The sequence below is a fragment of the Octopus bimaculoides genome, chromosome 7, assembly GCF_046866305.1.
Source record: "Octopus bimaculoides isolate indiv1 chromosome 7, ASM4686630v1, whole genome shotgun sequence".
In the NCBI taxonomy this organism is placed as follows: domain Eukaryota; kingdom Metazoa; phylum Mollusca; class Cephalopoda; order Octopoda; family Octopodidae; genus Octopus; species Octopus bimaculoides.
The window spans coordinates 95659071-95675773 of NC_142934.1; the positions used below are offsets into that span (position 1 = coordinate 95659071).

Sequence of the window (16703 nt, forward strand, 5' to 3'; positions counted from 1 at the left end):
ACATTTTGTAAGGCTGCAATGTGTCTTCAAGATTTAAGAAGTTAAAGCGTGATTTGAGGGTGAGATTTGACTGTCGTTTCTAACATACTGTGTATAGTGTAAAGCTATTTAGTCGCGATTTCTATTCTTAAGTCTGGCACTTCCTCCGTTATATTAATGACTCTGCGTTATTTGTCCCCGTTCAAAACTTTCATTTGAATCCACGTCCAGAAAGAAAGGACGATAATAATAATAATAATAATAATAATAATAATAATAATAATAATAATAATAATTATAATGACGATGATGATGATAATAATAATAATAATAATAATAATAATAATAATAATAACTTCTAACTTGTTGTCTCTTGAGGTCTCTGGGTGAGACTTGGATCCAACTTGTACAAATGCAAAACAAAAGTCAAACAAAATAATAGTAATGATGATGATGATGATGATGATGATGATGATGATGATGATGGTGATGATGATGATGATGATGATGATGATGACGACGATGATGATGACGATGATGATGATGATGGAGATGGAGGAAGGGGAGGAGGAGGAGTAGGAGAAGAAGAAGAAGAAGAAGAAGAAGAAGAAGAAGAAGAAAAAGAAGAAGAAGAAGAAAGAGGAAGAGGAGAAGAAGAAGACGAAGAAGAAGAAGAAGAAGAAGAAGAGGAGAAGAAGAAAGAGGAGAAGAAGAAAGAGGAGGAAGGACATGGAAATGCCAAAAGTTGTATTTAATTTGAAGTGAGAGTTGGTTGGAGGCACTTGTCATGCGGTAGGTAGGCAGGGTGGGAGAGAGAGAGAGAGATTAGGTGGAATCAATTGTGGTGGTCTTTGAGAGGGTGGGGGAGTCCTTATTGATAGGTGGTGGTGGTGGTGTTAATATGGACGAGATGGCTTGGTGCTGGAAGATGAGCGGTGTGACGGAATGTAAGAGATGATTATTATTATCAAGGCGGTGACCTGTCAGAATCCATAAGTATGCCGGACAAAATGCTTGGCATCATTATGTTCTGAGTTCGAATTACGACAAGCTGGACTTAGCCTTTCGCCCTCTCAGGATCGACAAAATAAGTACCAGATGAGAACTGTTAAAACGCAAAGTCGACCTCGGCGGAATTTGAACTCAGAACGTAGCGGCAGACGAAATACTGCTAAGTATTTCACCGGGCGTGCTAACGTTCCTGCCAGCACACCGCTTTAATTTTTGCGATTTATTAGAAACGATTAATATCGTTAGAGGTGGCGACGTTGGTGGAGGTGGCGCTGTTGGATGTAATGTGTTTGTTACTGATATTGTTGTCTAGCCTCAAATTAGTCCCAATTCAGCAAACTTATGATAAAAGGTTTACCAAGCGTGACCATCACGTCCATTTTGTATATAGAGGCTCGAAATACCAACCAACCTGTCGTTTGTTGCGACAGTAGGATGGGTACTGCTAAATGTAGCAGATCAGCGAGAGACCAGCCGAAGGTTTCACTCTTGGTTTACCTACGTTCGAGGCGAAGACTATTGTGGAGGTTGAAGGGGATGGGAAACAACAGCAGCAGAAGCAGCAGCAGTGGCGGCGGCGGCAGCAGCAGCAGTAGCAGCAGCAGCAGCAGCGGTATTAGTAGTAGTAGTAGTAGTAGTAGTAGTAGTAGTAGTAGTAGTAGTAGGCTGATGTTGTTGTTATTGGGTAGCGGTGGTAGTGGCGGAGATGTTTGAAAATGACCAAAACAAAACAACAAAAGGCCGAAGAGAAAAAGAGGAAGGGGAGAAAAATGTGCCGGTGAAAAGGAAGAGGGAAGAGGAAGGAGAAGAAGAAGAAGAAGAAGAAGAAGAAGAAGAAGAAGAAGAAGAAGAAGAAGAAGAAGAAGAAGAAGAAGAAATGCAAAAAGTGCAGTAGGCGTCGAAAACCCTGCCCAAAATACCAACAATAACTATAAAAATGATGCCAATGGTGACAAGAGAAAACTAAAGCATTCTTGTAAAATGTCTAAATGGAAGGACAAAAATAAATAAACAAGGAAAACGAAAGGGCAACCGCCAAGAATTCTACATGGAAATCGATAGCGTTCTTTCAATTCCGATTATTGTTTTTCTTTATTTAAGGAACCGTAAGAACCTACTCAACATTTACAGTGCTTAAATACCATTGATGGTGCCACTAGCACCAGCACATTACCAATTTTCTAAAGTACATTTATGTATATATGTACGCATGTGTATATGTATATGTGTGTGTGTGTGTGTCTGTATGTCTCTGTCTATATATGTCTGTATATATGTATATATATATGTATATATATATATATATATATATATATATATATATATATATATATATATATATATATATATATATATATATATATATGCATTCATTTATACACTTACACAATTAAACATATGTATGTGTGCGTGCGTCTGTGAGCTTGTGTACGTGAGTGTGTATGTGTGCATGTGTGCACGTGTGTATGCATGCTTGGGCTTGGTTTATTAGAAAAGATATCGTTAGTAATAGTTTATATATATATGTATGTATATATATCTATATCTATATATATATATATATATATATATATATATATATATATATATATATATGTGTGTGTGTGTGTGTGTGTGTGTGTGTGTGTGTGTGTGTGTGTGTGTGTGTGTATGTGTGTGTGTGCAGGGGCGGTGAATAAACTGTCGTCTAAATTACGCAAAAATGAAAATAACATTGACGTCTCACTTTATCGGATATATCTGCGTAAACATATCTTGAAATAGTAAAGAGTAAATTTATTCAATAAAATCGCCATTGGCTTCATCCAAGATCTCCAGACGACTTTGGAATCTCCTGCAACTCTTCGGAACAGTCTCCTTGTCATCAGTTCATCTCTAGTGTCACAAGGAGTTTTGTTGGTCTCTCGCTCAACTGCAACCCACATATAAATAATAGACATGGGGGTTGCATTCTGGGGATCTAGATGACCAAATGTTAAGTGTGATGTGGTCGCAGAAATTGCCTGACAGCCATGACTGGATTCTCTAGCATGTATAGCACGGTGGAGAGTCCTGTTGCCAGACACAGGGCTTTCCAGCAGCCATCTCCTTGACCCAGGACAGCACAACTTCCTCCAGGCACTTGATGTAGGCCTCTGTGGGAAAATGAATGGAGGCATAACGTCGCCATCACTAGTGATCACTCCAAACAAAAAATAATCTTAACTGGATATTCGACTTTTTATCATTATCGATAAATGTCCTCAAATTCCCCTGTCCTCAGATTGACACATGAACACTTTGAAACGTTCGTAGTGGAGATTCCGACGTGAATCCCAAGCATTGCAGCATGTTATTTCCAACTTTCTGGAAACGTGAATTTTGTCATGGTACTGTTTTGCTCACAGACGGTACTGTTTTGCTCACGTACGGACCCGAGTTTCAGGGTTATTTCCCTTATTCAGCGTACGATATATATATATGCATGTATGGATGGATGGATGTATGTATGTATATACGTATGTATGTATATTTAAATGAAACATTTATATTTGAATATATTACACAGTATGCCATTCTAGATTTGACGATGGTAAATAATACTTTGGAGGATGTTTGTGATCTATTTCTTGCAAATAAGTGTTTGTCCCCGATTGTCCCTTCCGTTGACAATCAAGATCCCAGCTTGGCAGTATTGACAGAATTAGCGGTCAAAAATGTCTTCTCGTATATTGGTTACATCTTTTCAGCTTCTCATTTCAAATGGAAAAAAAAAGCCTCAGGTATTGTTTCCTCTCTCTGGTTTCGATATAACAAGTGCTTGTCAAGTTCTAGAATAGATTTATAGATTTGGACATATATATTATATATATATTTTTTATTTATATATATATATATATATATATATATATATATATATATATATATATATATATATATATATATACACCAGACCATTCTCCCTGCACCATCCTTTCTTCCGTGTTCCCTTCGTAGAAACGAATTCACACCTAGCCCCTAACTTTTCCAATCACTTTTACTCATTTTTGTGGTTTTTGATAAAGAATTAGTGTCCGAAACATCAAGAGCCTTTTCCTTCTTTATATGCCTTAAATTACTGTACCTTCCCTTAAAACTTGTTTCTCCGGCGTTGCTTTCTTTCTATGTTGCATTCATTACCAAAGACATTTGTATATGTGTGAGCATGTGTGTGTGTGCGTGTGTGTGTGTGTGTGTGTGTGTGTGTGTGTGTGTGTGTGTGTGTGTGTCTGTTTTTGCAAGTATATATGTATACATGTCTGATGTTGGACTCGAACTTGTATGTACATATATAAATGCATGCAGAAATACACGCGCGCACGGATACACACACATACATTCACACAAATACGCGCACATACATTCACACATATACATTTGCTGAACGATTTCAGTGAGTATTAGGAAAAAGGTTTGTGCTACATTTTGTATCCGCATAATTTAGATTACGCTATTTCAAATGCCAGTGCCCCCCGCCCCTCTGAAATTACTGGGTGTTTGTGTAGGCAAACGATGTAAAAGTGGCTGGAAGCTGCCAGTGAATATGCTGACTGTCTTCTGATGCTTGTTGTCTGCACGTTCTTCTGATAACATCTATTATCGTCTTACAATGATTGTTAGTAAAATAACTACCATGGAGTATTCATATCCTTTATGTCTTCTATATACACATTATTCAAAATTAAACGCCGTGCATCGTTTTCAGCAAATATGTTTAGTTATATTTAATATTTATAACATTAATACCTCTAAAACCTGTTTATTTTCACCAAACAACAGCTCTAGCTGAATATGAAATCAGCAGAGATCGATCTGATAAAACTTTATGTTAGAAGGACTTTAGAAGCGTTTGTATATCCAGGATAATAATCACTGGAAACCAGTTTTAGGACATCATAATTTTTCTCAGTCGGAATTATATTTAGTTTCACAAACTGAAAAAAAGCTACGTGAAAATTACAGTTTCGAATTACTGACAGTCACCCTCTGCTCACCGGATGGTATTGTTTGTAGCCTGTTTTAGTGAAAGGCTGTTTTTGAAATATTCTATTCTTACTGGTGAATTAACTGAAGCATTTGACATTTCTTTGTATGCTAATGCATCGGGAATTTAGAGTTTCTGGACACGAACCAGCTTCGGTTTGACTGTCGATTTTTTTGCCAAATACTTGCAAAACAGTTGCCATTTAAAGAGTTCTTCTATCACTGATAAGTATTAAATAGGTTTAATTACATCACGTTTTAAAAACTCTGTAGGTTTTAAAGAAAAGTACAAGGTTTAATATATGTGTCACTCTAAATCGACGAAAAATTGATTGATTTGGTCATGTGAACAATTCTATTTCTTCAAAGCCAACCAATGTAGATGTCAAATTTATTTAGTTATTCTTACTTCTCTACTCTGTCAAGTCTTAGCTTAGCTGATAAGGTCACAATAGTATCGAAACAATTCCTAGTTACCTCCCGTACTTGCTAAATTAGTCGCTCACTAATATTGGTTTTTTCGCCATTGCATAACTTATTTCTAATTCGCTTTTATTTTTACATTTCCAGTAATAATGGTTTCTAATTTTGGCCCAAGGCCAGCAATTCTATGGGGGGGGCAGTCGATTACCTCGACCCCAGTACTCAGCTTTTATTGAGCCAGGAAGTATGCAAGGCAAAGTCGACCTCGGTTGAATTTGAACTCCGAACGAAAAGACGGACGAAATGCCGCTAATCGTCCAAACGATTCTGCCAGCTCGCCGCATTCACGTCTCTAGCAATATTTAAGACAAACTGAAATTATTGCTTGTGTAGAATGAAACAAAGAAAATACATTCGATAAGATTAACTTTCTTACATGACAGGACATTTCTGACTAGAAAAGTGAAACGGGAACTGAATGAAATTCAGCAACGTTTTAAGTGAATTCTGTGAGACGGAATTCTATTCTAAAAATATTTAATGATTCACTCTTTATTTCTTGAATTATAATTATCATCGAATATATTTAGTTAGGACGTTCGTTCTTTGACCGTTTTCACTCGAGTAAATTTTTTTTTTTACTTCACTTCTCATTATCAGGTAACTGTTGCTGTTCAACATAAGAGTCTGGAAGCATAAACTATTTTATGAGGACTGGAGTTGATCACGTTCTTCATGGTGGCGGACATGTTGGAGGAGGAAGAGGGGAGTGAAGGAGGAGTGGATGGTGGAGCAGGCGATGGCGGTGGTGGAGCTTCTGGAATGTTTACTTCATTAATTGGAAGAAGCAGTGAGTAAAGTCTTTTTTTTAAAGCATTCGCTGCAAATACTTATCTGATAGTAGATGTATGTATGTATGTATGTATGTATGTATGTATGTATGTATGTATGTATGTATGCCTGTATGCATGTATGTATGTATGTATGTATGTATGTATGCATGTATGTATGTATGTATATGTATGTATGTATGTATGAAATGTATGTATGAAATGTATATAAGTTTGCATGTTGTATGTATATATATTTTGTATTGCTTCTATGTATGAATGTATGACGTATGTATATATTGCAATGTATGTCTGTATTTATTGTTTGTTTGTGTGTATATATGTATATATATATGATAGATTTAATTACGTGTGTCAAAAAATGTCGTATTCGACACAAATTGTTGAGTTGATTCTATTTCTATAAAGCAATAACAAGTAATTACATTACATGGTTACTTCAAGTGGAATATCTCCGCCATGATATCAAAAGTTGAACTAACTCATCGTCTCAATGGAGAGATACACGATGACGCACAGAGCCAAATACACACACATCAACACACACACACACATGCATTCTTCTCTTTGTTTTCTCTCTCTTTTTCTACATACATACGTACATACAGTCACACATACACATGCACGCGCATACTTAGAACATAGATAGTGCTATCTATTTAAATCTGAGTAGAAGCCGAGCTTTGCTTATAATATACACAACAATACTGATAAATATTCGTGAATTACTAAAGTGAATATATATCTGCCACAGAACCTCCCCCGACAACAAGTCGCTAATATCTGAGCGTTATCTAAGCTTAATAAGATTATGTATGTATAAAAACATGCAATGTAATTTCCACAGTCCATGAATCCACCAAAGCTTTCCACTAGAATGAAGGACAACTCAGATTTACAAGATATAAAGATACACAAACAGGCATCACAAATATACATTCCTATCGTCAGCTGCCAAGCAGATATCGTTATGGTTTCAATGCCTGGTCTGCACCATTTAGTGCGGTGGTGCCAACAGCGTTAGAAGCATAAACTCTGCGTGGGAATCAATAGTAATCAGCAAGATATCTGACAGGATAACTTTTTAGACATTTACTGAGTGTAGTCTGCCAGGATGCCAAAGCGAGTCGGAAATATATTGCTCTATCCTGGCTTTCTTCATTTTTAACTTTAGTCAATATTATTCAAAACCAGAATATTTACACGAAATAAAAGCTAAGATATTTTAATTGTTTGTACATATTTTTATTAAGTCACGATGTTTACTTAACTTCTAATATCATATTTGCAGAATATATAGCTATGATATTGTACATGGATAGGAATAAGTTTTAAAACTGACAAATTTACAATTATTTTTAGAAGCTTTTAATTTCCATTTAACATTAAAGAAAAATCATTCAAACCAAATGCTAACATTCCCAGAACTACCACAAATTGAAAACAGACCAAAGCCTCTAAAACTTCATAATATTGTTCACCTAAAAACACATACAAACGTTTATATTGTTGGTGAATGTGAAACAAGCCTTGAGTAAATCGAAATATTCATATCTATCTATCTATCTATCTATCTATCTATCTATCTATCTATCTATCTATCTATCTATTCATCTATCTATCTATCTATCTATCTATCTATCTATATAATATCTATCTATCTATCTATCTATCTATATAATATCTATCTATCTATCTATCTATCTGTCTGTCTGTCTGTCTGTCTGTCTGTTTATCTGTTTGCTTGTCTTACTCTCACTCCCTCTTGATATATGTATGACTGTGTTTGTCCCCCCCACCATCACTTGAAAATCTATGTTGGTGTGTTTATGTCCCCGTAACTTAGCGGTTCGGAAAAAGTGACCGATAGAATAAGTACTAGGCTTACAAAGAATAAATCCTAGAGTCAATTTGTTCGACTAAAGGCGAGATCTCCAGCATGGCCACAGTCAAAGACTGAAACAAAAAATATATATAATATATATATACACTAGATACATAGATATTTATGCGCATATACATATATATATATATATATATATATATATATATATATATATATATATATATATATATACATATATATATATATATATATACATATATATATATATATATATATATATATATATATATATATATATATATAAATATATATATATATATATATATATATATATATATATATATATATATATATATATATATATATATATATATGCACATACACACACATACATCCAATGCAAGCATATGCAGTACATACATATCTGTATGTGTAATATAATAAATATTTATATCATACATACAGTTTGAAATATTATATGACCTCCTCTATATCAGGTATCTTATTTTCCTACCGCCATGCAAATTAATTTACTGACGACTACGTCAACTAATTACTTATTAATCACCTAATTATCTCAGTCAATTAACTCTCTACTAATATACATATTATAATACTACCTGACGATAAATACACCTCTCAGTTTACATCGCTGTTTCCTTCAATTTCTGAATTGTCTTTCTCGCCAATTTCCACCATGTTTTAAATATCCAGAGACTAAATCAACGCAACAAGTTGCTCCGATTTCTGTCCATCATTTTAGAGATAGAACAGATCGCTTCCAACCGGAAATGTAATCAATACTTTCAATTCCAAACTACTAAATACTTACCAAACACCGATCTTTACCCCAACCTTTCTCCTTAGTAGCCGCCACTACTAGAATATATGGCTCAAAACTTCTTTCTAGTCAAACCTGCCAAAGATAAAATTTTTTCGTGATCTTCCGTCATGCTAGATATAGCAGCCTAATTTCATTCAACTCACTCCTTGAAGTCTTAAAAAAGGAAACTGCACAATATAAACTGCAGCAACAGCAATAGTTATACTGTGTAATACAACATATGATAGTAAATCCTGGGGTACCCTCGACGATAAGGCAGTTCGATGAGGGCTGAACGGCAATTAAGGAGGACGCTATATATATGATTGGTAAGATATACCGTGTCAATGATTTCATTCTTGTTGAACTACCATTGAACTTTAACGAGATATGAATTCTCTATTTCTCCCAGTATCAATATGTCGACGACATTTTCTTTCTCATTATGTGAACGTCATCCATTTAAACACATTGTGTTTAAACCCATATTGTGTTTAAACCCATATTGTGTTCATTCTCATTTTCAGTCTCTTCGCTAGTGATACCCTCAGTCTGTCCTGTAAAGAACAATTCCTCCTAATTTCTTTCGCTGCCCGTCAACTTAAAACCTTCAAATTGATGTCCTTGTCGGAGAATATCAACCATATTGATCTCCCTAGGCTCGAAAGACCTATGGCCGCCATGTGTATTGCCCCTTTTTTCATTCTGAAATATTTAGCGGCGAATCATAAGACGAGGTAAGTTGAGCTTAACCCTAGGTGCAGTAAGAGCCACTGACGAGAATTAAGACACTCTGCATCAAAATTCGAAATCACGCGATGTGGCTATATCTGCGACCATTGGGAGCATTGTCTCCCTTGTCGAGTTAATACACACACACACTCACACGCATACACATACACACATGCACACATACCTACATTACACGCACGCATGAGAGAGAAAAAGGGAAAGACTGAGATGAGAAATGTTAGAAAGTGCAGGTGATTAGAATGAAAGTGAATTGGAATGAAATAAACACGAAGAAATGAAGAAGAGAAAGAAAATAGAGACGAAGTTAAAAGAAATAGAAATATTTATAAGCAAAAAAGACATGGAGAACGGTGGGGCCTAAGGAATCTGAGGAAGAGAGGATAATGAAGGATTGAAAGAAGGAGTGAATCGGTGATGGTAATAGAAGAGAAGAAAATGAATGAAAGAGAATGAAAATTGAAAGAAGGAGCGAAAACATGAGGGATAGAGCGAAAAAAGGAAGAAATGAAATATAGCGTAAAAAGGAAAAAAATGAAATATAGTGAAAAAAAATGAAAGGAAAAGTTTGGAAGAAGGAAAGCTTTTAAGAAAGAAACAAGAAAGAAGATGAAGGAAAGAAAAACAAGATCACAAGTAGAATAAAGAAAGAAAGAATGAGATAGATTTTGAGAAAATGAAAGAAAGAGTAGAAGAATAAGAGAGTTTAGAAGAAAGAGTGAAATAGTGAAAGAAAAGAAGGAAAGTGAAATGAAAAACGTGAAGGAAAGGACAAAACAATAAATGTAAATCAGAGAGAAAGACGGAAGAAATAATGAGTAAATAAATATATAAATAAAAGAAGGAAAAGAAGAAGGTGAAAGAAAAGAAGACAAAGCAGAGTAGTGAAGGTGGTGGGACATAAGAAATTTGCAATGAATATTCATGAAGGTGCTAAGTGACTATTAGTGCTGTTTCTCTTTGCACATGAATATTCATTTGTTTCTTTAGTTAATCTAATTAAATATTCATGCCCGGCTGTCTGTAATTCGACAATTGCACGGTGCGATTTCAGCAGAGGAACAGAACAAACAAAACATTCGGAGGGGGTGGTGTGGGGAAGAAAGAAACAAAACGATGATGATGGTGCTGGTGGTGACAGAGGTGGTGCTGGAGATGATATATCGATGATGATGATGATGATGAGAAGAAAAGAAGGAGGAGGAGGAGGAGGAGGCCTATAAATGCAATACAAAGACATGCAAAATGATGTGAGTTTATATGTGTGTGTGTGTGCGTGTGCGTGCGTGCTTATCTGTATATGTATACACACACATATGTGTGTATATTTATATGAATGTATGTATGTATGTGTGTGTGTGTTTATATGAATGTATGTATGTATGTGTGTGTGTTTGTATGGATGTAAGTATGTATGTGTGTGTATGTGTGTGTATGCATGTACTTATCCCTTATTCGTCGTATATCGATGGAGCAGAATTCTTACTTCTCATCGATCTTGTGGTGGTGTGGTGAAGGAAACTCCACCGCCTCTCCACGCCTGAATACTTTCCAACACCCCACCCACCCCTCATGTCGGTGTATGTGGCGATGAAGCGATTATCTTTGTCCCTGTACAGGTTGTCCATGAAGTTCCGGTCGATGTTGCTATTGTCGATGAAACGCCGCGTTGTATGTCACATATCGGCCAGGTTTCCCAATACTTGTTTCTAAGGAATAGAGACGTTGCCCTACGATTTCGAAATGAGAGTTAGGTCATCTTCCTTTTCGCTCTTCCCTCGAGCAAGGAGGCACTCTCCTTTGTAACAAATAGCTTTCAAAGTTTATCCTTTGCATGGAGTTTAACCTTTATTGTTTCTTCTTTGCTTGCAATATTAGCCACGGATAGATTCTTCTTCTTACTAGAACTGGTTCTGCTTTTATTATTGCCATCTTTGTTTGTATTTTCATCATTTTTTTCTGTATTTCTAGAATTTTCATTGTCTGTGCTTATAATTATCTCTTGTCGTTTAATTGTCATTTTTATTTATATTCTGAATTTTCAAATATTTAAAAGGGCATATTCCCTGCTCTGACCTTTTTGTCTATCATTTCCTCCCGTAAACAAAGAATGATTCGCAAATATATTCACAAATATATTCGCAAATATATTCGCACCATAAAATGTCTAATGAGGAACCTTTTTATTCATCCTTGATAAGCGGATGAACGTTCAAATATTCTAAAGTCTTTTGTTGCTAAAATAAACTAAAATAAATAAATAAACTACTAAATAACACCATATTTTGTTTTTCTTTTTAATGAAATAATCTTGGGAGAAAATATTTTCTAAGCTTTGATTTGTGAAAACGTGATCTTCCACAACAAACAGCAACGATGACGCTGATGACAGGGAGAGCGCTGGTGGCGGTGGCGACGTCAACGAGGATGACGTAACAGTGAAGTATCTTCTGCTTCTTCCGCTGTCACCGCCATTTCTATAATAAACAATACTGACACCTCCATCCCTAATGAAATTGTATAATGAGTTATGCAATGATTATTTAGAAGAAAGCAATGAACACAAGAAACACCACAAAACAACAATTCCTAGGTGGACTTAGAGAAATAAAGTTAAAATTTCGTTCGACCAATAACGACTATAACACCACGGGACGATCAAGGAACCACTATGTGATCACTGAATTTGCTTGTAATAGCAGCTACATCTCAGTCAAATGGTACCTTACTGTTTTCTACTCAAAACAATCCACCCAATATTCTGTGAGTAAGGGACATTAAATAAAAATATCTGAGCCAATAATTGTTCAGCCATGATTGAAAATCAGTAACGTGATCACCAAAATCGAATAATTAATAATCATGACAATGATGGCGGTGAAGATGGTGATGTTGATATCGATGAGGTTAATGATGTTAACCAATGATAGCGATGATGATGACAATGACAAATATTATATCCACCCAAATTATCCCCTTATCGTACTACTTTCCACTCCAGATGACCAACTCATCAAACCAGCTCCGAACACAATGCTTCACCCACCGACCCAAACACATTCAACACAAGATATCTTCTGACCAGTGAATCGCCGCCGACAATCTTTTATCTTTGTAGTCCACAAGGAACACCATAGAAATATTTCAAAATTAAAAACAAAAACATAAACCAAAACCACCACCACCATCACCATCACCATCATCACCACTATCCATCACCACCACCATCATTACTACTACAAACATCAGCGCCACCACCTCAGCCAACCATCAAAATAAATCGAATCAACAAATGTGGTCTTTCTAGAAATAGCAGAAAGATTTTGGTCGAATCGTTTGTTATGTTATTTCCATCATATGGTTATTGAGACCAGGGATCTACATCAGAAAAAGTTCCATTCCAAAATAAAGACCTAAGGAACGGATTTTGAACTCAGTGTGCAAAGAACTGGCACACAAGATGTTCTGTCTAATTCAGTCTAATGACTCTTACAATTCACAACATTACTGTCTCAAAAACAAGGAGGCACGTTCTGGATAATATCGTAGTGGATGATCACGGTTGGAAGGCTTTTGATAATGGGTCTGTTCACTCAAAGTTAAGCTGGGACTAAATAACATTAATACTATCACGACCATCACCACTAAAACTATCACCAGTACAATCATCACCACATACACAACTACACCTTATAACGCCACAACGACGACGACGACCTCCACCCCACCACCACCACCACAACTATTAACTTCACCATCTCTGTCACTACAACCCCTACCGCCACTGTCACAATCAGTAAGGCCTCTACCATCCACACCACCCTCATGCCATTAGATGTCAACTAAGATGAACCAGTCACTTTATCTCGAGATAAGACAGTTATTTCTTTGGCAATTTGTGTCAAAATAAAATAGCAGGAGGTGGGACATTCTTTGTCCAAGTTATTCTGGTTGTTGTTGTTGTTGTTGTTGTGGTTGTTTACTTATAAGTATTGCTGTTGTTCTTGTTCTTATTGTTCTTTATTGATATTATTTCGTTTTCGAATTTCAAGAATTTTTTTTTTCTTATTCTGATAATCTTGCCGCTATTACATTCCTTGCCTGTGATGATGATGATGATGTTGAAGAAGAGGAGGAGGAGGAGGAGGAGGCTTGCGTTCATGTGCTGCCGGAAGTTTGTGAATTTGTTCTATATTTATTCGATGAGCGTTTAATATAATTCTTTACTTGTCAAAGTTTGTCCATGTTTTTGGTTCTTTTCGTTGCTTCCGGTGTTTCGTTGGTTGCATCGGTGTCTATATGGTTCCTGTTTTTACGTGGATGACCAAATTGAGGTAGTAAATAAGAGAAGCATGAAGAATGCTCATCCTGAAGTGGATTACTGTACTTTATACATACGCACACACACACACACACACACACACACACACACACATACACCTCATGCACATATACTCATACACCTGCACAAGAGGAATATAAAGGAAATCGGAATAGAGTGCCCAGTAGAACTGTTACAAAAAGGTTTGCCTCCTTGGCTCGGCCAGAATAATCAGGAAAGTATTAGATAGCTGAAAAGAACGGAGAGCATGGTACCGTAGGCTGCAGGTAGAAAGCTCCAACAAAACCCGTGATAAAGAGAAAATGATGATGATCATAATAATAATAATAATAATAATAATAATAATAATAATGATAATAATAATAATAATACAAAGACCTGGAAATAGAGATAACTCGAATGTGGAATCTAAAAACAGAAACAATTCCTATCATAGTAGGTGCCTTAGGTATAATAAAAAAAAATATTCAGACAAATACATAACAAAAACACCAGGACTTACAAATATATATAACATACAGAAAATTGCATTACTGGGCACTGCACACATTCTACGCAAGACACTTTCAATACAGTAAACATAAGAGCACCACAGCAGACCACAGCACATACCCAAGGCGCACAGAGCTGCGCTCGGTAGTGAAGTGAAAGCACGTTATAAAAATAAAACTACTGAATAATAATAATAATAATAATACAGACAGTAAACAAAGCACAAATGATGAAGCGCGTAATAAAAGAAAAGGGCACGAATGAAATACAAAGAGAGCACGTCAGAGAAATTGAAGAGAAACTTGTGCATGGCCAGTTTTGGAGAGTCACTGATGCCGTACGTGAAACGAAATCCTGGGTTTGGTGAATAAAGTGGCAATTAAAAAAAAGTAAGAAAGTGCCTAATTATAACATGTCAAGATCAAGCGTTAAAAACAAAGAACTTGAGAAGAAAAACATGATTCTGAAGAAAGGGTTAAAAAGAGCGCGTCATTATAAGCGTGGTTATATCTTGAATGTAACGGCGAAATAAGAGCAGAAAATAGGAGAATCCTAGGATTTGGCTGGGGAAATACGACGGCTGTGGAGGGATCCTACAGAATTAATCCCAGTTGTTTATAGATGCCCTATGTACCGTCACCAACCGATTGAACAGCTCCTTTATTCACAGTGGTGTAATTATGAAAGTGGCATCAATTCCGAAATCTGCTCTATTGGTGCCTTTGTAAGACATTGTATTAGACATTGTAAGACATTGTATTGGACATTGTAAGAAATGTCTTCAGTGCCTCCGGAAACTTTTTGCGACCCAGTACCAAGAACATTGATTCCGAATGCAAAACATATGTGTACACCATTATGAATAATGACAATAAACCATAGATAATGTTATCATCAAACTTTCCCATTGAATGCATCGTTTATGTAATTTTTCCATTGAGAAATGTAGATTATTTCATTAACTCTTCAAGCTATACGATATACGATTTAATTCGTCTTTAACGCGTGCCTTACGTTTTGTTCAAAGAACAATTACTTGCTTTAATGGTATTAAAAAAATAAAAAAACAGGTAACATTCATTTTGTGGTGTTATTGATACTGTCAATAATGGTATTAAGCTAATTTGTATTTTTCACTTCAACCTTTGAACATTTAAGAGCCGAAAGATTTCATTGAGTAATCATATATCATCTAAATGTAAAATAATGTTTAATTACCATCACAATGAGTCATTAAATTAGGTGACAATGTATTTACATACATATGTATGACAGTGTGAGTGTGTGTTTGTTTGTACGCCTTTGTACTTATAGATTTGATGTATATGTAATACTTTAATTCTTTAACTAGTTTCAGCTCGAAAGCAGCGGCCATGCTGGGGCACCACCTTTTGCTTCGATACACCTTAGCTATTTGAAACCTCCTCTAATATGTGGCGATTTCGTGGATAACGGAGTTGATGTTGCAGCCCTCATCTGCGATACCTACCATGAGGTAAGCTCACCCAGTGCTCTTGACAGGAAAAGATCCAGTTTTGTTTTTACACCATGTAGATCTCTCAGACTTTTCGGGAACATACTGAAGAATTTGGGTGGGGGTGGGGCCTTGAAACTCAAGCTATTGCAGTACCCAGTCCTGTATCTTGATGGCAACGTTTGGGTGTTTCAGGTATGAAATGCAGAGGACCTATAATTAAGTGTCTGAATAATACTTTATAGCTCAGGTGTTATTCAGGTGTTATTCAGGCAGTCAGAAATAGCTGTAGGCTAATAGAGTTCACAAGATAATCACTTACCCCTTTGTCATCTTTCTTTCTTATTATCGCTCAATACTTGGTTAACACTTCGTTCTGAAGTATTAGTCGCATATTGAGCTCTCCACCAGAATAATTGTCTCGCAATATACATATGCATATATGTATATATATATATATATATATATATATATATATATATATATATATATATATATATATATATATACATATACACACACACACACACACACATATATATATCTATATATATATATATATATATATATATATATATATATAGACAGACACACACACACACACACACACACACATATACATATATATATATATATATATATATATATATATATACATATATATATATACATATATGTACATATATATATATATACATGTATATATGTGT

The 16703-nt window shown here is 35.6% G+C and overlaps 1 long non-coding RNA gene across 1 annotated transcript in view; it reads left to right on the forward strand.

Annotated features, from left to right (window-relative positions):
* The window catches only part of LOC106880964 (uncharacterized), a 99091-nt gene that overhangs the window by 65753 nt on the left and 16635 nt on the right, over positions 1-16703 (forward strand). The window contains exons 2-3 of the long non-coding RNA XR_016242705.1: positions 6076-6265; positions 15871-16014. This is a non-coding gene — a long non-coding RNA (uncharacterized LOC106880964). The remainder of the gene's footprint in view (positions 1-6075; positions 6266-15870; positions 16015-16703) is intronic.